This window comes from Saccostrea cucullata, unplaced genomic scaffold, assembly GCF_032062105.1.
Source record: "Saccostrea cucullata isolate Sc308-1 unplaced genomic scaffold, CSIRO_AGI_Scuc_v1 ctg1024, whole genome shotgun sequence".
In the NCBI taxonomy this organism is placed as follows: Eukaryota; Metazoa; Mollusca; class Bivalvia; order Ostreida; family Ostreidae; genus Saccostrea; species Saccostrea cuccullata.
In genome coordinates this window covers 11,115-37,412 of record NW_026938089.1, presented here as the reverse complement: position 1 = coordinate 37,412, position 26,298 = coordinate 11,115, and the positions used below count along the sequence as shown (strand labels likewise).

Here is a 26,298-nt window from a genome sequence, read left to right as displayed (position 1 = left end):
CGCTAAATTAAAACACCCGAGCTCCAGATCAGGATCCACTAGCAGCGGCAGAACAGGGAGGAACAACAAAGCAAAAAGTAATAATTAGACATATAGTGATGGTAAACTTTAGACAATAATGAATAAGCTAGATATAATTTCAGTTAACTGCAGGGGTTTAAATACTGCAGAAAAGCGAGTAAAGTTCTATACATGGATAAATGATAGTTCGATTGACATTATATTTATTCAAGAAACTCATTATATCGAAAAGAATGTTTTCAAATATAATGCTCGCTGGCAAGGTGTATCTGTTCACAACTACTCAGATTCTCAATATAGCAGGGGTGTTTCAATTCTATTTAAAAAAGATCTACCTATTAAAATAATTAGTACGCATAGATCAAACGATGGAAGAAAACTGCTTGTAAATATAGAGTATGATGAGAAAATAATTACGCTTGTAAATATTTATGCACCTAATGATATAAACAACAGAACAGATTTTTTTAAACGTACTAAAGACTGGATAAGTAAATACACAGAAAGTTTTGAAAATGTGCTGATATGCGGCGATCTGAACTGTGTGTCGGACAACAATAATGATAAAAGTACTCTTTCTTTAAAACAACTTTTGAATAAGTTAAATTTGCATGATGTATGGAAAACTATGAAAAGTGATAAACAAGGGTATACTTGGTGTAATGGAGAAAATACTCCAACAAGTAGAATTGACTATATTTTACTTTCAAATACTTTTTGTTATCAATGTAAAACTATAAGACTCCAAAACATTCCTGGTTCACATTCAAATGGAACAAGAATGTCTGATCATAAATGTATAATTTTCTCCTTGTTAGTAAATGAAAATCTTAGAGGTCCAGGATACTGGAAATTCAACACATCTTTAATTGAAAATGAAAATTTTATCAGTGATATGAAAACTTTTCTCAAAGATTTTAATTATGATAGAGAAAACCCAATAGAATCATGGGAAGATTTAAAGAGAAATGTAAAAGATTTTTGTATTAACTTTTCCAAGAATCTATCAAAATCTTACAAAAGTAAAATAAATTTTATTCAAGAAGAATTAAAAAACATAGAAGACCTGCCCTATGAAAAAATTGATATGAATAGAAAAAGAAAATTAGAAAACGAATTAACAGAATTGATAAACAAAAAAGCAAAAGGTGCTCAAGTTAGATCAAGGGCAAACTGGATTGAAAATGGAGAGAAAAACACTTCCTATTTCTTAACCTTAGAAAAGAAAAGACAGATATCAAACATAATAAAGTCTTTAAATACTGAGCACGATACTGTTTTTGATGAGGATGAAATATTGCAATCAACATGTAATTTTTTTGAAAAATTATACTCTTCAGAAAATGTAACTGATAATGAGATAGAGGAATATCTCAAAGATTTACAGTTAGAATATACAATAAATGATAAGGAAAGAATAGAATTAGATGAACTTCCTTCAATATCTGATTGTAAAGAGGCAGTATTTAACATGAAGAAAAATAAATCACCAGGACTTGATGGACTACCTTGTGAATTTTACCAAACATTCTGGGAAAATATTAAAGATTATTATTATTCGACTCTTAAGGAGATTTTTGAAAAAAACCATATGGCATATACACAAAGGTTATCTTTAATAACTCTTTTATTTAAAAAAGGTGACTCTAAGAATATAACAAATTATAGACCTATTAGTCTAACAAATACTGATTATAAAATAATAGCATTTATCTTAGCTAATAAACTTCAAAAAATACTAAATAATGCAATACATGTAAATCAATCAGCATACATAAAAGGGCGCAACATAGCCTTAAATGCAAGATTAATTGTTGATATTTTTGAATATTGTGAAGAAAATAACATGGATTCAATATTGTTATTTCTAGACTTCCAAAAGGCTTTTGACTCTGTAGAATGGAATTTTATGTTGAAAGTTCTTAAAAAATATAATTTTGGCGAAAATTTCTTGAAATGGATCACCATTTTATATGATAAGCCTGTATTTAGAATAAAAAATAATGGTTGGATATCTAAAACATGTGATATGCATAGAGGTATAAGACAAGGATGTCCTATTTCTGCTATTTTATTCCTATTCGTAGTAGAAGTATTAGCTATTGCTATTAGATCAAATTCTAACATTAAGGGTTTTCAAAAACCTGGAATGACTGATATTATAAAGATTATACAACATGCAGATGACTGCACACTTCCATTAAAAGATAAGAAGTCCCTCAAACATTCTTTAGAGGTTATAGAAAAATTCAGTAAAGTATCTGGTATGAAACTAAACATGTCCAAAACAGAATGTCTTTTAACAGGCAAATGGAAAAATTTGTATCGGCAAATAGAAAATGTTGACGTTAATAATTCTTGTATAAAAGCCTTAGGGATCTTCATAGGGCATGATAAGGAACTATGTTACAATAAAAACTGGACAAAAATTGTAGACGACTTAGAAAAACTTTTTGAATCTTGGAAAAAAAGAAAATTAACAATTCTGGGCAAAGTCTGTGTAATTAATAGTCTAGCAATATCAAAAATTATATATGTTGGGTCAGTTTTAAGTTTTCCAAATGAAAATACACTTAAGAAAATACAAAGTCTAATTTTCAATTTTATATGGAATAAAAAAGATAGAATAAAACGAAACACTCAGATTGGAAGAGTTCAAGAAGGAGGAATAGGTATTGTCGATGTACCTTTAAAATTAAAATCCATAAAAGTATCGTGGATTAAAAACATATTAAGTAAAACAAATTCCTTATTCTTATTTGTTGATAGTTTGTGTAGAGAGAGAAATTTTGATTTTGAATATCTATGTAAAACAAATGTTATTGATACCAAAGATTATCAAATTATGGAAAACTTTCCTTTGTTTTACAAAGAAATGCTTGTATTTTTTAATGAATGTAAAAGAAACAAAAGAGAACTAAATTTAAATGCTTTATTAAAGGAACCACTGTGGTGCAATAATAAAATGAAGTTTAAAAACAAGCCACTATTTTTTGTAAATTGGCTGAAAAGTGGTTTTAAGTATATTGGTGATATTGTAGACAAAAATGGTATGCAACCCATAGAATGGTTTAATGATAAACTTGTATGTAAGAGTAATTGGTTTTGTGAATATATGATAATGAAAAATGTAGTTTTGAAAGCTTTTGTAGATTATGATTTTAGAAATATACAGTATGAAAATATCAAATATGAAAATAATGTATATGATTTACTATACCATCATCAAGTAACAGTTTTTGATATTACTTCAAAATTGATTTATAGCATTTTATGTCATGATAAATTTAAACCTCTGTTACATCAATATTATTATGAAAAATTGTTTGAAATTCCAAAAGCTGCTTGGAAATCTATATATGAACAAAAAATATTAGCAATTGTAGATAGAGGAATATCAGACTTTAATTATAGATTATTAAATAACTTATTGTGTAATAGAGAAATGTTGAAGAAATGGAAACATGTTGAAAATGAATTGTGTGTCTTTTGTAGAGATGTAAAAGAAAATAATGAACATCTTATTCTAAAATGTCAAAATGTGTCTCACATATGGGATGTTGTACAGGAAGTTTTGAAATTTGATATATCGTGGAAAAATATTGTTATTGGATTTTATAATGAAAAAAATGAAAAGATATTATTTCTGAATAGTATAATATCCCTGATTGCATGTAAAATTTACAAATACAAAATGTACTGTAGACTAGAAAACAAAGAAGAAAAGCCTAAAGAAATAAGTTATTATATGAAGAGTATGTTGAATATTTATTCAGAAGTATATAAGAAAATTCACCATATGAAATATTGTAATATTATAAAATGTATTAAAGACAAACTATAATTCATCAACCCATTGTAGAATAAGGCTGTTGTTCTACAAATCTTATCTGGGAGACAATAAATAGACTTTTTGAACTGGAGGTGTGGTCTCCCAGATATGTAAGGGTACTTACAATTATACATAAGTTACTCAGCTGTATTTTTAAAAGACTTTTCTTCAATTTGATATTTTGATTATTTATTTCAAATATATGATTCTCACATGACAAATAGAAAGAATGTAATTGTTCAACTTATCTAATCAATGTATTGTACATGTGTGTGACATGTATATTATGTTTTTGTTATTTGTAATAAATTTATATAAAAAAAAAAAAAAAAAAAAAAAATAATAAATTCTATCACTGATAAAACCCATGTCTGTATAAAAAACAAAGTCACACCACCTAGCATTACAAATACCAAGCTGTCCTTGAATCTGCACATACCATGGTGAATCTGCTCTAAGTTTGACAACATCATTAGTGTCTCTATACAAATGATAATGACGGTCACCTGCTACATCATACGGTGTTTCATTTCTGTGGGAGTAGGAGCATTTTACCTCAATTAAACCTTTCCCACAACATTTGCACGACAAATATGCATCTGGTGATGCACCTAAAAATGGATGTTGCTGAGATATGTTTAAGCCACAAGGTCTCATTTTTGCATTTACATGATCACGAGCATACATGTCAAAAAACAATTGTTTAGCTACAACTTCATTCTGTCTTCCATACCTTACTGCATCTGTGTTTAAGGCATTGGAGTTATCATTTAGAATTTCACGTGTGATGTAATTATCATGACTCCCCCCTCTAAAATGGCATACTTTTGAAAACAAGGAAGATGTTATTCTACCATGCCTGTATTTGTACCATAATTCATTTTCACTTTGACCACAAGTGATCTGCTCAACTTCCTGAATAATATCAGAGTTATACACATTTCTTAAATAACCTATCAAGGATTCTCCAGTCTGAATTGTGTGTGTCAAAGCAGCTATCATATCAGGCGGATCTTCATGATGATCTTCCTCCTCATCTGAATGGGGGTCTAATGTGTGTAATAGAAGAGCACCCGTACCCTGACACATTGTATACAGTTCTTTTTCGACTTCTCTGTTAATGTCACTAGTGAGAGTAGGGCATGGCTGGTAGTCCTCTTTGTTTGGTATGAGTGGAACTTTCCTGTGGGAGATGCAAATTTCCTTAACGCGACAAGGCTTGCTTTCCTTACGGGGCTTGTCCCAAACACACTTCACATCAGTTCCCACCTCGGTATGCCTGTCCTTATGGCGTTCGCAAAAAGCTGCAACAGCAAATGACAGGGCTGTGCAGTGCTTGCACGAACCATCATCCCTAAAAAGACAAAAAGGAGCATGTTAATAATAATTGCTCGAATTTACGGATTGATGTAATGTACATCATAAATACTATGACTGTAATTACATCTAGTAAAAAAGCACAAAACTGGACTTACGCAACACAGGAGCAGCCACCTGATATGATATAGCCATCAGCCTTTACCAGTAGCCATGTCCTGTAAGGGTACTCAGATTGACGAGTTTCTGGTGTTGTGTTACACATAATATAAGAATATTCTGAATCCAATAAGCACATTCGAACACTGTCAACATGATTGTTCTGATATAATAGATAGCCCCTGTCTTCTTTGTACGAATGAAGGCGATTCTGATCCCAACCAATGTTAATCAAATGCACAAAAACATCGGCAATGTCTATATCTGGAACATTCTTTAGATCTCCATTCCAATCACATAATTTAACCTGAAATAGTTGTAATACTCCAAATAAAATTTTGGATATTATAAAATCTCATTATATATATTTCATGTTGGCAAGGTTCATGCCTCTCTTACCCTCTAATTTGTTGTAACTTTATAATTATTTAATTTACTTATTGTTGTATATGATATAAATTTGAGATAAATATGATTATCCCCATAAAAAACTGACTTAAACTGTACCTCGCTTATGCTGGGCAAGATGCGGTCTCCGACCGTTCTACGACGAACATCCATATCCACATAATCATCTTTAGTTTCTATATCTTCTAGGTCTATTTCTCTTGCCAGTTCACACAGTTTTATCAAATGAGCTTTTCTGTACATGGATGTCGTTATGCCTTTCGTACTTAAGTAATGTTTTAACGCCGGGACTTGATAACTATTGAAGTCTTCCATATTTGTTTACACCGTTGCGTTGGAATGCGGAAGTGAACTATGCCCTACAATTACGTCTGGCGAGCGGTAATATCCGAAGCGGATCCGTAACTCGAAAGTTCCGTATTAACGGCTTTCCACCTTTTTAAGTTTTCATGTCATTTGAATTTATTAAAAAAAAAAAAAAAAAAAAAAAAAAAAAAAAAAAAAAAAGTGCTGCCAGCAGGATTCGAACTGTGGATCCTCAGCCCTCAGATTGCCAGGTGAGCGCTCTATGCACTACACCACAGGCTCCGATGAAATTGTTTTCCGTAAACTAAGAGTATAGAAAAAGGAAGAAATGAAAGCACGTGGATTTAAATAAAAATAGTACAGAAACACGTGTATTTATTTGTTTGTGATGGAACATAGAGAGGAATAATGAATAGTTCTGAGAGAAACGATTGGTGGATAATGAAAATGGAGATTTCCTATAAAAAAAATCATTTGATTTTGTTTATAGTTTGAATAGATTGAGTTAATCATACAGAACTTATGATACATTCGAACTTCCGTGTCGGCACTGTGTTTACAATTTGTGAAAATATAGGCGCGTTCGTTTTGACAGAAATGGCAAACTCAGAGGTTAGATTAGATAATCATCTCTATTTGGATTGAATTAATAGTTATGAGCATAAATTAAACTTGAAACATGCATTTCATGAAGAAGACGGTGTCACGGAGAGCGTGCAAATTTATTTTATATGAAAAATCGGTATTTCCGAGTTTCAGCCGATTCATATTTAAATCTAAATAAAATTAAAATAAATTCCATACACCTAAGAAAGCAAGAATACTTGGTATTAAAATGTCGTAATAGAGCAGGAGAATCGAATGATATTAACCAAAATTGCAGAAATAGCCAATACGAGCTTTAATTAATTTTTATGCTCAGCAATAACTTAATTTCAGACAGAAAAAAAAATGCAGATTTTGCCGATATTCACTAAAATGTCATTATACTTTAGAGACTCACCTTAAAACTCTCAGGACACTTTCTTTCAGGTCTCTTCTTCCTTTTATTACGAATCTTATGTCAATATTTCGTTTCGTTTGACTTGTAGACATTTTCTCTAAGTTGGTGTTGATTTTATTTTATTTTATGGGGGGGGGGTGTTGATTTTATAAGCATTTGTTAGAGTGATGGTTGTAAATACCTCCACGACTTTTAGCTTGATTGTGACCTTTAGGTCAATGGGGTCAAGGGTCAAGGTCATTTATCAAGGTCAAAGGTCAAGGTCATCAAAAAAAAAAAGAGAGAGAGAGGTAAACTTGAGATTAACACTTGGTCTTAATCTAGATAAAGGTAATGAATATTTCTTTATGACCTTTTGAGTAAGAGTCAAGGTCAGAGGTCAAGGTCAATGTCAAATATCAAGGTCAAAGGTCAAGGTCATTTGGATATTTAGCTTAAATTGACAATTTATCTACTTTTCCAGTGACTTTGACCTTTGACCTTGACCTACTTTTCAAGGTAAAAGGTCATAAGATCTCATGCACTTGGTCCTATGTCTTTACCACTTGTCATTTAAAAGTTTTTAATTTTTCTTGTAAACTTTAAAACTTTCAGGGGCAATTACTCATTGAAGGAGTCGCCGAAGAATTTTGCAATGAATAGATTCCAGAGTCCTCTCAATTAGTCAAAGACATTGGTGAAGGTTTCATACCTCTACGGTTTACGGTTTCAAAGGAGTAGCGATAACAAGCATTTCTTGTGAAAGGGGCAATAACTTTGAAAGGGGTCAAAGTTCAAACTTCTTGGGTCGTTTTTCGGAATAACTTTTAATATCCAATATCATGAACCATAACGTTTTTCGATAAGTCTTACGATTTCAAAAGTTCGGGAAGAAAAAGAATAATAATAATAACTAGTAGACTTATTGTTCACAGAACAATAAGAGGTCTTTCCACCTTCCACCGCGATAACAAGGTTTTCCGCACAAAGGGCGATAACTTTTAATAGGGTCAATCTTACGGAAAAATTAAATTTCGTGAAAAAAACCAAAACTCTCTTAAAGCATAGAAAAAATAAAAATTAAAAAAAAGAAAAGAATGACCTTGACCTTTGACCTTGAAAAAATATTGAAGGTTAAAGGTCAAGGGTCACAATGCAATTGATTCCATGCTTCTACCACTTAAAGTTTTCAAGTTATAAGGTTTAATAGTAAGTACAAAGAAGTTAAAGGGCAATAACTCATATAAGGGGTTATCGGATTCTTTTGCACTTATACAGTGAAGTTAGGCCTAAAGACCCTTAAGACATTATTAAAGGTTTGATGTCTCTACGGTCTACGGTTTCGGAGGAGTAGCGATAACAATGTTTTTCGCACAAGGGGCAATAACTTTTGAAAGGGTTAATGTGAGGGGACAAGAATGAAATCTTTAAAACAGTATTAAGATTACATATTAATGATATATAGACATTAAGTATATGTTGAAAGACAAAAGAGATATAAAAAGAGCTAAATTTCACAGTTTTGGGATGACCTTGACCTTTGACCTTTTCACGAAATTTAAGGTCAAAGGTCAATGAATCTTATGCAGTTGGTTCCATGTCTCTACGACTTGTCGTTTTGATAATTTTTAATTAAAAGTAAAATTCAAAAAGTTTCAGGGGCAATAACTCATTGAAGGGGTCAGCGAATGCTTTCGCAATGAATAGATTGAAGAGTCCCCTTAATTAGTCGAAGACATTGGTGAAGGTTTCATACCTCTACGGTTTACGGTTTCAGAGGAGTAGCGATAACAAGGTTTTTCGCACAAGGGGCAATAACTTTTAAAGGGATTAATGTTAGGGGACAAGAATGAAACCTTTGAAATAGTTTTAAGAGTACATATCAATGATGCATAGACATTAAATATATGTAAAATGACAAAGGAGATATGAAAAGAGCTTAATTTCAAAGTTTTGGAATGACCTTGACCTTTGACCTTTACATGAATTTGAAGGTCAAAGGTCAATGAATCTTATGCAGTTGGTTCCATGTCTCTACGACTTGTCGTTTTAAATTTTTTTAATTATTTGTAAAATTTAAAAAGTTTCAGGGGCAATAACTCATGGAAGGGGTCTTCGGATCCTTTCACAATGAATAGATTGAAAGGTCCTCTCAAGTAGTCGAAGACATTAGTGAAGGTTTCATACCTCTACGGTTTACGGTTTCAGAGGAGTAGCGATAACAAGCTTTTTTGCGAAAGGGGTAATAACTCCGAAAGGGGTCATAGTTCATATACGCAGGGTCAACTGCGAAAATCTTTTACGGAGTACATTCTTATGAACTCAAAATCTTTTCGATAAATCTTGAAACAAAAAATCACACGGCGGAAAAATAATAAAAATAAAAAGGAAAAAAAGAAACAGAAGGAAATCAATAGGTCTTTCCACAGAAAGGTGGAAAGACCTAACTAGGAGACTAATTGTTCTCTGAACAATTAACGGCTTTCCACCTTTTTTTAAGTTTTCATGTCATTTGAATTAATAAAAAAAAAAAAAAAAAAAAAAAAAAAAAAAAAAAAAAATGAAAAAAAAGTTTCTCCAGCTGGGCTTGAACCTACAACCCTCAGTTTGTAAGTCGGACACGCTAACCATTGAGCCATCAAGTTGTACACAAGTAAGCGTATTTTGTAAACTAATTTATTTTTTGAAGGTGGAAGAGGATACCTGTAGTTTCGTAGGAAAGTACCGGTCAAATTTCTTAAAAAACTGAGATCTTGCCGGTTTGATGTGATATTGTATGTAGGAAAATGATTAGAATAATTATGGGACACATTTGAAGTGAAGCAATGACACTTAGCATATATAGAGTCGTAAAAGCGAAAGTAATACACGTGGTCAGTTGCAGAGGAAATTCAAAATCCCGGAAAAACAGTGAGTGAGATTTAGATTTAAATCTAAATAAAATTAAAATAAATTCCATACACCTAAGAAAGCAAGAATACTTGGTATTAAAATGTCGTAATAGAGCAGGAGAATCGAATGATATTAACAATAATTGCAGAAATAGCCAATACGAGTTTTAATTAATTTTTATGCTCAGCAATATCTAAATTTCAGACAGAAAAAAAAATGCAGATTTTGCCGATATTCACTATAATTTCAAAATACTTTAGAGACTCACCTTCATACTCTCAGGACACTTTCTTTCAGGTCTAATCTTGCTTTTATTACGAATTTTATGCCGATATTTCGTTTCGTTTGACTTGTAGACATTTTCCCTAAGTCGGTGTTGATTTTCTTTTTAAAGGGGGGGGGGGGGGGGGGGGGTTAATTTTATAAGCATTTGTTAGAGTGATGGTTGTAAATACCTCCACGACCTTTAGCTTGATTGTGACCTTTGGTTCAATGGGGTCAAAGGTCAAGGTCATTTATCAAGGTCAAAGGTCAAGGTCATGAAAAGAGAGAGAGGTAAACTTGAGATTAACACTTGAAGCTGAATCTAGATAAAGGTAATGAATATTTCTTTATGACCTTTTGAGTAAGGGTCAAGGTCAGAGGTCAAGGTCAAAATCAAATTTCAAGGTCAAAGGTCAAGGTCATTTGAATTTTAAGCTTAAATTGACAATTTCTCTACTTTTCCAATGACCTTGACCTTTGACCTTGACCTATTTTCAAGGTCAACGGTCATAAGATCTTGTGCACTTGGTCCTATATCTTTACCACTTTTCATTTAAAAGTTTTTAATTTTTCTTGTAAGCTTTAAAACTTTCAGGGGCAATAACTCATTGAAGGAGTCACCGAATACTTTTGCAATGAATAGATTCCAGAGTCCTCTCAATTAGTCAAAGACATTGGTGAAGGTTTCATACCTCTACGGTTTACGGTTTCAAAGGAGTAGCGATAACAAGCATTTCTTGCGAAAGGGGCAATAACTTTGAAAGGGGTCAAAGTTCAAACATGGGGGGTCGTTTTTCGGAATAACTTTTAATATCCAATATCATGAACTACAAAGTTTTTCGATAAGTCTTGCGGTTTCAAAAGTCCGGGAAGAAAAATAATAATAATAACTAGAGCCGAGCTCGTTGCAAAGCAACGAGTAGGTCTTCCGTCCGGTTTTGACCAGAAGTGCCGGAAGTGACGTGAACAAAAGAAAGGAATGAGCTAAGTAGTCTCCAGTGACTTTATAATTTCAATTTTGCATTAAAACCTTCAAAATAAGCTATTTTTGGCTACTTCCGGTTTGACCGGAAGTTACGTCGACGGACGGAAAGTTAAGATTTAAGCTTCCAGTGACATATGTTGCCCATAAACCTGTCAAGAACAGCAAAAATATGCAATTTTTGACTACTTCCGGTTTGACCGGAAATGACGTCGCCGGACGTATTTTGACGACTCCATTAGATAACACTGGACATTTTGAACAACTTTGCTTCTTTGACGTATTACAAATTCTCAATACTTTTTGAGATATAAAGGAAAAAATTTTTGGCCCCTTTTGGCCCTTTATTATAGGGGCCAGCCCCTTATCGTTGATATTTTTTGAAAGATCGTGACATTCTCTACAACTTTTGTTCTATATGTCTTTACAAATTGTTAACATGTAAAAAGATATTGCAGAAAAGGTGTCAAAAATTTCTGAGTCCCTGGTAGAACTTTTTTCGAGCCATAACGAGCGCCGACGTGCGGCACTTCCGGAGAAAGAGAATGGTGTGTGACAAAAGAGCACACCTTGCTCTATCATCGCTGAAAATCTTATATTTCTGTCTTAAGGCATTTTCGAGAAAAATGATGGACAATGAGACCCCCTGAAAATCACTAAATCGCGGAAATCTCAAAACCGGAAGTGACGTCATCAAAACAAAAAAATTACTTTCAGCTTTGTTCGATGTTCTATCAGTCCTGAAAGTTTCATGAAAATCTATCCAGCCGTTTTCGAGAAATCGCGTGCACAAAATCGGTAAGAAAAAAAAACAATAATAATAATAATAAAAATAGTGGAAAAGAAACCTAAGAATAACAAGAAGGTCTTCCGCTGAAGACGGAAGACCTTAATAATAAACATAAGCATTTCAAGAGGTCTTTCCACAGAAAGGTGGAAAGCCCTAATAATAAACATAAGCATTTCAAGAGGTCTTTCCACAGAAAGGTGGAAAGCCCTAATAAACATAAGCATTTCAAGAGGTCTTTCCACAGAAAGGTGGAAAGACCTAAAAATACTAGTAGACTAATTGTTCAGAGAACAATTAGAGGTCATTTCCACCTTTCTAAGTGTTTCCGTGTCATTTGAATTAAAAAAAAAAAAAAAAAAAAAATTAAAAATGCTGCCAGCAGGATTCGAACTGTGGACCCTCTGATTGCCAGGCGAGCGCTCTATTCACTACGCTACAGGCGCTCCGATGAAATTGTTTTCCGTAAACTAATAGTGTAGAAAAAGGAAGAAATGAAAGCACGTGAATAGTTTTAAATAGTACAGAAACACGTGTATTTATTTGTTTGTGATGGAACATAGAGAGGAATAATGAATCGTTCTGAGAAAAACGATTGGTGGATAATGAAAATTGAGATTTCCTATTAAAAAAAATCATTTGAGTTTGTTTGTAGTTTGAACAGATTGAGTTAATCATACAGAGCTTATGATACATTCGAACTTCCGTGTCGGCACTGTGTTTACAATTTGTTAAATTTAGGCGCGTTCGTTTTGACAGAGATGGTGAACTCATAGGTAAGATTAAATAATCCTCTCTATTTGGATTGAATTAATAGTTATGAGCATAAATTAAACTTGAAACATGCATCATTTCATGTAGAAAACGGTTTCACGGAGAGCGTGGAAATTTATTTTATGTGAAAAATCGCTATTTCTGAGATTCAGTGGATTCATATTTAAATCTAAATAAAATTAAAATAAATTCCATACACCTAAGAAAGCAAGAATACTTGGTGTTAAAATGTCGTAATAGAGCAGGAGAATCAAATGATATTAACAATAATTGCAGAAATAGCCAATACGAGCCTTAATTAATTTTTATGCTCAGCAATAACTAAATTTCAGACAGAAAAAAATGCACATTTTGCCGATATTCACTAGAACTTCAAAATACTTTGGAGACTCACCTTAAAACTCTCAGGACACTTTCTTTCAGGTCTCTTCTTCCTTTTATTACGAATCTTATGCCGATATTTCGTTTCATTTTACTTGTAGACATTTTCTCTAAGTTGGTGTTGATTTTATTTTAAGGGGGGGGGGTGATTTTATAAGCATTTGTTAGAGTGATGGTTGTAAATACCTCCACGACCTTTAGCTTGATTGTGACCTTTGGGTCAATGGGGCCAAAGGTCAAGGTCATTTATCAAGGTCAAAGGTCAAGGTCATCACAAGAGAGAAAGAGAGAGAGAGGTAAACTTGAGATTAACACTTGAAGCTGAATCTAGATAAAGGTAATGAATATTTCTTTTGAGTAAGGGTCAAGGTCAGAAGTCAAGGTCAATGTTAAATATCAAGGTCAAAGGTCAAGGTCATTTGGATTTTAAGCTTAAATTGACAATTTCTCTAGTTTTCTAATGACCTTGACCTTTGACCTTGACCTACTTTCAAGGTCAAAGGTCATAAGATCTCATGCACTTGGTCCCATATCTTTACCACTTGTCCTTTAAAAGTTTTTAATTTTTCTTGTCAGCTTTAAGACTTTCAGGGGCAATAACTCATTGAAGGAGTCACCGAATACTTTTGCAATGAATAGATTCCAGAGTCCTCTCAATTAATCCAAGACATTGGTGAAGGTTTCATACCTCTACGGTTTACGGTTTCAAAGGAGTAGCGATAACAAACATTTCTTGCGAAAGGGGCAATAACTTTGAAAGGGGTCAAAGTTCCAACTTCTTGGGTCGTTTTTCGGAATAACTTTTAATATCCAATATCATGAACCATAACGTTTTTCGATAAGTCTTACGATTTCAAAAGTTCGGGAAGAAAAAGAATAATAATAATAATAAACATAAGCATTTCAAGAGGTCTTTCCACAGAAAGGTGGAAAGCCCTAATAAGCTTGCATGAAAAAAAATTAGACGAACAAGACACACACTTCCTAAAGTGTTGCATTTAGGGGGTATTTTCTGAAATGAGAGAACATTTTCTGATTAAGCAATTAGGACAGGGGTTTTTACAGCGTGAGACTGGCCAGTTTCTATGGTAATTGTGACTGTAACTGAAAATAACGGACTTTCAGATTTCGATGAAACTTCTCATAATCTTTACTAAGTATTTTTACTTTCATGATCTGTGTAAATTTTGGGATCAACCGGGCATCCTTTTGAAAGGATTGTTATTTGTAATCTTGTATGCCCATCTATCAAAACTCACTTAACATGCTCAGACAAACCCTTACCTTTATATCTTGTGACATATTGTGAGATGTGAGACACAAGCTTCTCAATATGAATATTATGGTGCTATTATTGAAAATGTGAATCAATGCTAGAAAATCATTGAAAAAGAGAAAGAAATGTACCACTTATCCTAAGACGATCTTTAAAATTCCTTTTAAAATCATAATAATATTTCTAGATTTTTTCAGCACATTTAATTTTTTTCTTGCTTCCCTTGTATTAATTCTATAGGATGCTTCTTGATTGAAATTTTCATGGCGGATCTAAGGGTTAGTGTACTGTGTGTGTGGTTCCCCCGGATTGCAGAGTTATTAAATGTACATACTAATCCAAGCAGTACAATTCTTTCTCATCCATGGACTTTCAGTAAGACTCGACACTAGTGTCTTTCAAATGGCGAATAGATGTTCATTGGTTATGAAATTAATTACATCAGGGACTTTAAATCGTTGTGTTATCCTGTTAATTGAAATTGGCTATACTCCTTGACATTTGCCCGAATTTCTATCCCGGCCACATATATGTTAACAATGAATGAAAGCTCTGTAAATTTTAGAGGCTAATTATATAACATCAAGAATACTACGGCTTACTCATATATCATAACTCTGGATATTTCTCAACTATAAATTCACAAATATCATATTTTCCAGCCAAGCAAGTCATATGCAGAATGCACTTACAATTATCTGACAGAGCATTTATGTCCGATCCATTTTCTATTGCAAAAGAAACTATTTCTACATTTTCAAATGAGCAAGCTGAATGTAGCACTGTCCATCCATTATTGTCTCTGAACTCCAATAATTTTGAGTGATGATTCACCAAGTATTTCAACATCTGTATATGAATGATGGGAGAACAAATATGTAAAATTGATTTTCCATCGTATGCTACAGACCTGATATCCATTCCTTTTTCAAGTAACATTTTTACTATTTCAATTTTACCTGCACAAGCTGCATGATGTAAGACTGTGCAATTAATTCTATCTCTAGTATAAAGTAACTGGGGATATTTTTCAATCAAGAACTCACAAACTTCATAATTCCCGATGATACCTGCAATATGCAAAATACTTTTACCGTCATTAGACAATGCACTGCTGTCTAACCCATTGTTATTAGAAAGGAAACCATTTCAACACTTCCCCCAAAGCAAGCCGAATGCAATACTGTCCACCCTTTTTTGTCTTTTAATCGCAATAAATCTGAATGATGCCTTACAAGATATTCACACATTTCTGTTTTTCCAAAGCAGCAACAAAAATGTAAAATAGTTTTTCCATCGTTGCTTACAATGTTGATTTTCGTGTCTTTTTCAACCAATAGTTTGACGATCTGGACGTTACCCCCGCTGGCAGCAAAATGTAAAGCTGAAAAACCGAATTTGTCATTTACATGTACTAACTGAGGTTGGTTTTCTATCAAATACTCACAAATCTCGTACTTCCCACTTATACAAGCAACATGCAGAATACTTTTACCATCATTTGACAATGCACCGGTGTCTAAACCCTTTGAAATAAGAAAAGCAACAATTTCTATACTTCCACCAAAACAAGCAGCATGCAATACTGTCATTCCATTTTTGTCCTTGGCGTGTATGAAATCTGGATATGCATTAACAAGATAATGAAAGAAATATTTTCTACCTCTGGTGCAACAGAGATATAATAGATTCATTCCACTATTCGTTGTGGAATGAATATCCAAACCTTTACTTAATATATGCTGGAAAAGAGGTAAGTTACCACTCACAGCTGTAGAATGAAGAATGTTCATCCCATCATCGTCAGATGCATATAGTAATTTTGGATATCTATTCAATAAATATTTGCACATGTCTAATTGACCATTTTCACACGCAGCGTGTAGGATAGATAGACCTGATTTATCGTTTCCATATATTCTAGCTTCTATACAACTCGATATAGGTAATATGATGATTTCATTCACATAGAGATTTAGAATATATTCAAACATTTTAATTTTCCCACAGAAAGCTGCCCAATACAAAAGACTTTTCTCATTTCGGTCTGTATGGTAATGGAGCAGGACGGGGTATTTCTCAATAAGGTATTTTACCATTTTTAGTCTTCCATCTCGACAAGCACATGTTAAGACCGTGTGGCCAAAGAATCGATCCTTTTCATACAGGTCGAAGCCAAACTTTAGCAGCAAATTGAATACATGCATGTCACCAGAACTTGCCACAGATTGTAGAGCATTAGAACCATAGTCATTTTTTATCTTCACTAAAAACGGATATTTAGATAAAATCGGTTCAACAAATTGTGTTTGTCGCATCAGACATATTTCCTGGAGCAAACTATGTCTTAAAAAAGACCACACAGGATGCAATGAAAAGTTTATTTGATGGAGGTCTACAAGCTCACAAACTCGGAACAGTAACTCTAAATTACCACTTTGCACTGCATGAAAACACGTTTGAAGATCACACCGTACATCAGAAGACAGAATGAGATGAACAATCTCGGATTTGTTTGAAGAACAAGCAGTATTAAGGGATAGGTATCGTTTTTTTTGTCGGAATTCGGTAGTAAATATTTTACCCAACGTGTTTCCCCTGCTTTAGAAAAATGTACTATCATGGAATCTTCATTTCTATCACGGCAAGTTTCTATCTTCAAAATAAATTGTTTTCTTAGTAATATATTTTCATAGAAATCTGAATCCTTCCACAATTCAAGAAAAGATACAGACGTATATCCTTCACTAGAGTGACTTTCAATAATATTTGCCAAACGACTCGCAACATCACTATATAGATCCCCTCCTATGATAACTTGAGTGCTGTTCGGGTTTTTATCTGTCGTCAACATATTTAACAGGGAATGGTGACAATTCTGTATCATATTTTTGGGATCAAAATAAAAAAATACTTTAAAAAGCATTTCTTGAACTGAACTATGAGAGAATTTATAAGTATGTTCTATTGTGTCTCGAATTGTCAGGAATCCTTCGAAACAAAATATATTTCTATGAAAATTGTTTAACATAGAGTAATGTAAACCAAGATATTTCAAAAATGCACGTTTCATCTCCAAATCTTCATGAATGCTCTCTATGCAATTTATATCCACTTTTCCCCCACTGAAGAGAATATAAACGAGAACGGCACTTTTTACTGGGATTTTTTGCAAAAATGTCTCGAAATACTCTTTCAAAAATGTCCTAGGATTGAGCATAAAATGTTCAATATCACTTGAAATTTCAGCGTTTGTGCTTGCAAATTTGCAACACTGTGGAAATCCTATTGACAAAGGGATTTCTGATACCCTCCTAATAATATCAGTATTTGAATTGCTTTTTGACAATTTATAGTTTTGTAAAAAAAGGGCCATTTCTTGTTCTTGCAAACCATATTCACTACTGCATATATCTATCAAGGATGATTGAAAGAAAAAATCGTTTTTCCTCTGATTGATATATTCTTGGTAAACATCATTTCTTATTGTAAATATCATACTGTTTTTCGTATCACGCTCAATCAATATTTTTATCATTTCAGCTTTTGTTGTAAATTCATTAACTTCTTTATAGGACAAAGACAATTCTCCTAACATATTGTCAAAGAATGAAGCTACTCCATCTGCCCATGAGATGGTATCATACAATTCAGAGAATTTGAAAATCTGAAGAGGAAATTTTCCAATGTCTATCAATTTTTTCATAAGCATTTTGGCTATCGTAGTTTTCCCAGTTCCAGGATGCCCTTTGATGACGACATACCCATTTCTATCCAAGAGTTGCTTTGCTTCATCAAAAGCACGAGTCTTTACAAATAGATTGCTCATACCTTTATAATGTTCCGATATCATTTGCTTGGTTGTTTCTATGAATAGAAAAAAGTTACTAATCTTTAAGACATAACAACATCACGAAGGAATTTAAGAAGATATATATTCTTAAATTTTTTTATTATCGATCTACAAATATATTCAATTTATTTGATTTTGTAAGATTGCTTGAACTTTAAAGAAGATTTATTCCTGTTTATAATTAATGGATGTATAATGCTTAATCTGTTAATCGATCAGTGTTAATATGCTAAAAGGCCATGAGTGTTCTCTTGAATTACATGTATAAGAAAAAAAAGTAGAAATGAGATATACCGTACACCAGTTTGGCAAGGTTTTAAGATGAGAAAAAAACCTTTCAAAGGTATCTTCTTTATTATTTAACATATTATGGAGGAGATGTATCTCTGCATATATGTATTACGATAAAAAAAAAACCTAAAACAATGATTTAATGAATTTAACCTATGTGATTGTTGTTAAAAGTACTAAAATATCAGAAATTGGAATATCTTGAATATCATGTGATTGTCGTATTAAATAATCTTCATACCGATCTTCCTCTCAACTCTTAGTTCTACAAGAAAAAATAATAAGGCATATTTACTAATATCAAAATGTTCATACTTAAGAATAAGAAAAATAATTTCGTCTTTAACTAAACATTTAATGAATTTTTAAGAAAGGCTATGCAGGTTTGTTTTAAAAAGTTCTGATGGCATTTTGTACAATTTACTTTTCATAATCAGTTCACTTAATGCAATACGAGCTGCATTTTTGAAAAGAAGATTTCCTGTTAAAATGCGTTATTATGATGAATATGTATTTTATTAATTACTTAAACCTTTAATTAGATCAATTAGACTGAACAAAAGCAGAAGAAAGGCTTCTACATACAATCCAACGTATAGTTATGTATAAGAAATCATTATGTACAAAATGTCAATAATGTATTATTGTTTCAATCGAAGCTAATAAATAGTTCTTCCATCTTATACATGAACATCAAAGATAATTAACGTTCTTTTTCCGTCATTGAAAAGGTTATGTAAAACTTTGCAACAAAAAAAAACCAGCATCAAAGTTGCATATATTGCTCATATTGCTTTAAGATAGTAACTAGTTACTTATATAATATTCGTAAACATAAATATGATACTTTTGCTGTATAATATTCATGAAACATCAAAGAGCTAGGTTCATTTTATATGCCCCTGTCATTATATCAATGAAGGATATGGAAATAACGAACAGTATTCAATCTCAACGTCCATTAAACAAATATACAAAATAAGTGCAGAGCAAACACGGACCTCCGAAACATCAGAGGTGGGATCAGGTGCCATGGAGGAGTGAGCATCCCCTGCCGACCGGTCACACCCGCCGTGTGCTCGTTGTCATAATCAGGATATAACGGAAAAAATCCGTGGTCAATTCAGTGTATAAATAATGGACTAACAATTGGTATGAAATATTGGTATGAAGAATTGGTATCAATATATTGATTGTAACCCTTTTTCATATATCAAATAAAGATGAGACTTGGTACTTTTATTTCCTTAAATAAATTTTCTTTTTTGTAATTTCAAGTATTGGAAAAAGCAATGACCTTGAATTTGCAGAAAAAATATAAAATTGACTACCTTTGCAAAAAAAAAAAAAAAACTAAAGGAAGAATTTTAAAAAATTATAACATTTTTTTTGAGATTCAAAAACATATCTTTCATTACGTAACTGCATATCTGAAATATGAGGCAATTTTATAATGTCATTATGAATTGACTAGAGGAAAAATTACTTCATGTTCAATAAATACATATTCAGCAACAGTCCTATTGATAAATACTGCATTTTCAACTTAAACTGAACAGTTTTGATTTTTCAGAAATTCTTGCTCTTGTTCTTGGCATATATCTAATCACAATGAATATGATTGTATTTACCACAATGAAGCGCTGCATCTGCAAAAAATAAGAAAAAAAGTTTAACAATCCAATAAACTGTGTGAAGAATGCAAATGAGGTCTTTTATTATGTGTTATTTGTTTTATCATCGTAACATTAGCAATTTCTATATATGGTAATAGTATAGTAACTATATATTTTTTTGAACTAATGAGAATATTGCAAAATACGTGATGTTACAAGTTTAACTCTTACTTACTGGATAGAACATCCACAGTTTTTTGAAGATCTTTTATATCTCCAAGTAAATCTAGATATTTCTTCTCCCCTGCTGGGTCCATCCAGCAAGTTTTTAAAATGCTGACTGCATCTTGGTAAATTGTTGATGAACCATAATGTCGCTCTAGCTCTACTACGATGTCCCGGATGTTCCGCCATTCCTGTCTAAATTCTGAGTCGGATAGGGACACATTAGGTGAATGTCCGTAATACTTGTTTCTAAGGAAGCGAATTCTTTCAATGTTAGCAGCCACGCCTCTGTCTCCAGGATCTGGAATTTCTCCCCAACCTTTGGAATGTGGTGCTATTTTACTTACATTACGTAGAAGTAAATACAATAAAGATATATCTAAGTCTGAATAATCACCACTGTACTGCTTTGTGGGTTTTGGGAAAATTATCTCTGATTGCGTTGGATTGAGTGGATTTCGCAAACCTTGATTTTTTTAACATATCAATATTTTTCTTTACTTCTTTAGACAGATCCGTTGGTGACACTTCTTTTTTTAGGATATCTCGCAGGACATCTGTGCACGGACCAAGTATCATCCTCGCCAGTCTAGCGGCATTGGTTGTTTCTGGTGTAGATTGGTAATGCTTAGAAAAGGACATACTGTCTATTGTCAAGTTCCCTCTGTTAAGAAGAAATATTTAAACTTAAAAAGTGAGATATACTTCTTCAAGACGATTCTGCTAGAGCTTGAAATGTCTCCTTGAGTTGAGTACATCCTAAGGGACATGCTCAAAAAGATTTCACAGAATTTAAATCAAAAGAAAAAAATCTTATACGTACTAATTAGAGTTTTTGAGCAACTATGTAAATCATATTCAATTGTATGCTATCAATAATAGTTTTTGCTTCCATATATATTTTGTGGGATGTCTTAATAATGTATTTCATTTTAAGATCTACATCAAAAAGTATTCTTGATATGTATTTCCATTTGTAATAAGCCTATTATAAATATAGAGTCCTATAAACCATGGTTTATTGCAATTTTCCATCTTATTGAAGGGTTTCAAGGCTAAAAAAATAACTTTGCTACATTTTAATTTCTATATATGATTTATTATATATTTTTATTAAACACGTTAAGATAAGAAAAAGACCTTGAATACATGTACAAGAAGGGATCAAAAAGTTTGCAAACTCATTGAATAACATCCATTTAAGAAGAAGTATATGGAGATAACGAACATAATTCAACATCATATTCCACAAAACAAAAATACAAAATTGGAACAGAGCAAACACAGACCTTCGAAACATCAGAGGTAAAATCAGGTGCCGTGGTTGAGCGAGCATCCCCTGCTGAACGTTCACACTCACCGTGTGCTCATTGTCATGATCGTGAAATAACGGGAAAATCCATCCTAAATTCAGTGTATAAATAATGGACTAACAATTGGTATAAACGGGAAAAATGTCAGTCAGGATTTGACTTAATGATAAATTGTACGAGGGTTGTCCAAAAAGTTCGTGGACAATGACGTTTTTGTGAAAATAAATGGTTTTATATAAATCTGTTGCATATCAAAATATTTCTTGTGAAAAAACAAGTTAGAATGATTTAGTTTTTATTGATGGGACGTTATATTTTTGTAAAAATCGGGGTCTTTAGAGGTTGCGGATAGTGCGCACGGACCAGGTTAAAATGAAGTAAACTCTGATACAAAGAGTTCGGATTGATATGATTATTTTCTATATAAAACAAGTCAAAAATTGATTAAAATGTTATGTAACACAAATAAAGAGGTTATAATCATTTTATGATATCTTAAATATCGCTTACTATATAGACAACAAAAATACACAAAGAAAACCTTAACAAGTACGTGTCAAGACTCAACAGAAAAAGTGACGTCGTCCGTCGGCAGGGGGCAGCGTCCGGTCAAAAAATAAAATTTTATAAAGGTTAAAACGATGTAAGAGACAAAATATTTATTAAAACAACTCAAAATTATTGAAATGTATTGAATGGATCGATTTAAGATTGGTATATACGATTTTTCAACGGTGAGTACAAATTCGAAGACACTACAAGAATTTAAAAACACGTGTAATTTACTGATAATGGAGATTTTTATTCATGACGTTGTTATAAATCTAGCGCAGCGTCAGACTGGGCTGTGCAGTTTGTGTATACAAACTGTTAATTAAGATGGTGCTCGTAAATTTGTGTGCATTGTTTTTAATTTTAAAAATTAAATAAATTATAATCTACACTTAAAGGTTATTGCTAGCACTTGGAAGTGCGTTGCGCCTTAAAAAAGAAATGTAGTGTGCGTCCTTGAACATGTGTTAAGTCAAAATCCAAATGTTTTACGTAATAATGAAATTAGCGTAAAGTCAGACTGGTCCGTGCGCGCAATCTGCTATCTTTAAAGACCCCGATTTTTACAACAATATTAAGTTTCATCAATAAAAATTAAATCATTCTGACTTATTTTTTCATGAAAAATATTTTGATATACAATAGATGCATATAGAACCATTTATTTTAACAAAAACGTCATTGTCCACGAACTTTTTGGACAACCCTCGTATTTGCTGACAATGTCATTGTATCAACCATAGAACTTACGAAATACATAACTTTAAACGAGACTACTGATATTCTTTTTCATCAGCTTGCTTGTCAATAATACTTCGTTTTAGAAATTGTTTTTATGTAGAGCATGCTCTTGCGTATCGAATGAATTGAGAGATATATATTCCATTGCAGGTGATGAAGGTATATTTATTACTGCATTGAAAAGTTAAATTTGTCATGCTTTTAATATAACTTGACTGTTAGGTTACCATCAGACCTGGGGTAATGGTAATGTGTAATGGTAATGCATTGTAATCATTCGTATTTTCAAAGAAATGGGGTGTAATGTATAATGGATCTATCTTTCAATTACAAGTAATTGTAATGTAATGCATTACTTAAAAAAAGTCAGTAATGACCAATTACTTTTCAATTACGTTTTAATTACATTTTATATATTAGTCTATGTTTAGTTTGGAATCTGAAACAAATAAATATCACTGAGAAGTTATTTTTTTTAATAATGTTAGAGTGTTAAAATTAAAATTCTATATCCTACAATATTTTTTATATCATTAAATGGTAATTTATAGACAAACTAAATAATTCTTTTAATAGAAATCTTCTTGATTAAGTCAATTGTAAAATTAATTGAAGAGAACCAAAGAAAAATATTAAAAGAAATCATCGGGTTTTAAAGAAAGATACAAAAAAGTGATATTAATACAGGTATAGTGAGACTTACAGTTAAATTAAGATACAAATTATATTTTTCTTTTTTTCCCCCGTTTCAATCTGGTAAAATGGACCTGGTAAACATGATACAAGATCAGTATGATTTATTGTAGACCAAAGAGAAACTAAGGCCAAATATAAATATAGACTGATATATTGACCATCATTCATTTTTTGGTAGCTTAATTAAGGCCTCAAAATATAAACCATCCAAGTACTTGTAATTATCACCTTTGGTTGTGTTTAATTTATGGCTTCATTGATTATACCTGTGAAGCTAATTAGAAGTGCTAATTAATTCATCATGTTTTTAATACTCCTTATACATTTATAGCATTATCTGTTAATTAAATATTAGTTTACATAAAACATCTAGTAGGAAATGTTCAATAAATCATTTATTTAAAAAACAAAAACAACAGAGAAACTATTATCAGATATTGAACAAAACTACAACATTGAAAGTGTTCTGATCCACTTTCTTTGTCAACTGTAGATTGGATTTGGTAAACTACATGAACATGATACATGAATCCAAAATCCAAATACCACTCTGATTTATAGATCTGAGGGAAAACATTTTATCGAGCAAAAAGTGTGAAAGTTAATTTATAGGTACCGGGTATAAATTGTGTGGTGATACGTTTTGTGTTTTTTTCTTATAAAATGTAATGTGTAATGTAATTAATTACTTTAACAAAGTAATTGTAATTTAATTAATTACTTTTCTAAATGAGAGTAATGGTAATTGTAATTGTAATGATAAAAATTCCAATGTAATTGTAATGTAATGCATTACATTTCAAAGTAATTGACCCCAGGTCTGGTTACCATTAACGTTTTTTTCAAGTGCAATATCCTAAGTATGACACTGATGTGGTAGACTCTGTGGTATCTATTATATCAAGCTCTCCTGGATATGTCGTATCGACGTAGGAATGGAAATTACCATTGTTAATTGACAGTACGTCGTCAATATATCTGAAGGTCGATTTGAAGGCCACAACAAGTGTTTTCTTCTTTTCACGCATATGATTTTGCATAAATTCTGCTCCATATGAATACACAAAATAGCGCAAATATGGGAATTCCAATAGATTTTGGGAGACCTGGTCTACAAAAACCACATAGATATTGTCAATCAGAAATTCACGCATCTTCTAGATGTCAACTTCAGAGTACTCGTGTATGCAATCACATTCTTTTTTAACAAAGTAATTTTGCAAATGACCAATGACCAGGTAAGTCAATATATGAGTTCCATTTCTATTGAGGAAGCAGCTGTCAATAATACATGTATCAAAAAAAGATCAGAACTTTTTTTATTTTATTGGATTTTAGCAATTGGCATTAAATTTAAAATGTTTAATTTAAAATGTATGAAAAATGTATGATTGCTAGGGAATGCTATATTTTGATTTTGCGTTAGAAATAATAAGTGGAATATGCGTTAAAATGTGTTACTGCTTGGAAAGGTGCTAAGAGTCGGCTATGATTGTCAAAAAAAATAAGACATATGGTACATCTTGTAAACTAATAGTGTTTAGGTTATACTAAGATTTGATTGAAGTAAACATGGTGAATAATAAACTTTAAGGATGTTCGCATATTTTAAAACATTTTTATGATATTATCTACTACTAGGGTTGTCCCAAAAATTTTTAAACTGAACTCAAATCTTTAAAAGAATTTAATTTATCTTCATCAAATTTTCTGGCTGGATAAAGCGTACAATTGGAGATAATGTCCGATTTTTATCATGTTTACTTGAAAATAAGATTTGAAGTTATATCCTACTCGATACAAATTTTTCTAGAAAAAGCAAAATGACAAGAAATCAGCAATATCATTTATGCTGATTTTTATCATATTGCTATTCCTGATAAAATTCACCTGGTTTAGTATACTTTTTCTAAATTTATATATTATTTTAGCACCAATATAAAATATTCTTAAATCTGTTTTATCTGTAAATCTTTACTGAGTGTTTTTAGTCCAAATTTGCCTTTTTATTGAAATATTAGTAAAATTTTCCAAGTCTATTTCAGTTTTTACTTCTTATGAGAGAATTTTTTTAGAATTACACACTTATCTAAATGTGTGACTTGATATTAAGGGCAGAAGAGACGTTCTTTAATAATAGATAAATTTTTCTAAGAGTTTGTCACTGAAGTGTTGCTACTTAAACATGTTTACGCACAAAAATTTGAGTTACGGTATCTTACCAGGCATTTCTGCAAGATACCAGGGGTAGTTTTTCTTATATAATCCTTTGGGGAAGAAAACTAATTTTCCAATTTCAAATGGTTGAGGGTTTGAATTTCTTAAAAACGTTTAGAAACTGGTGTAGAAATCAGAATGTTAAAATTTTGAATATTTTGCAAACATTACGAAGAAATACAGAACAGCTAGATTTTGAGGAACGTCTCGTCTGACCTGAAGTTCTTCCAAAGAAAAAAAAATGTTTGTAAAATCTTTCCTTAACGGCAAATTGAATGTCAGTACGCAGTTTCCAAATATTGTTATTCGTTGTGCTTTATGAGCTCTATAAATTTTTGTTATCTACACATCTCATCAAAAATATTTGAAAGAGATGCCCCGGATATGCTTTGTAAGATACAGTGAAAAAACAA

General features: G+C 32.0%; 2 long non-coding RNA genes across 2 annotated transcripts; both read right to left on the bottom strand.

The window, feature by feature from the left end:
• Window positions 1–7,178: 7,178 nt before the first annotated feature.
• Window positions 7,179–12,361, bottom strand: LOC134249412 (uncharacterized). Its single transcript, XR_009988275.1, has 2 exons — window positions 12,065–12,361; window positions 7,179–7,946 (listed from the first exon to the last, which is right to left on the bottom strand). It is a non-coding gene; the product is annotated as an uncharacterized LOC134249412 (long non-coding RNA).
• Window positions 12,362–18,743: 6,382 nt separating this feature from the next.
• Window positions 18,744–21,021, bottom strand: LOC134249413 (uncharacterized). The gene is made up of 3 exons (XR_009988276.1): window positions 20,377–21,021; window positions 20,157–20,174; window positions 18,744–18,790 (listed from the first exon to the last, which is right to left on the bottom strand). It is a non-coding gene; the product is annotated as an uncharacterized LOC134249413 (long non-coding RNA).
• Window positions 21,022–26,298: the final 5,277 nt, after the last annotated feature.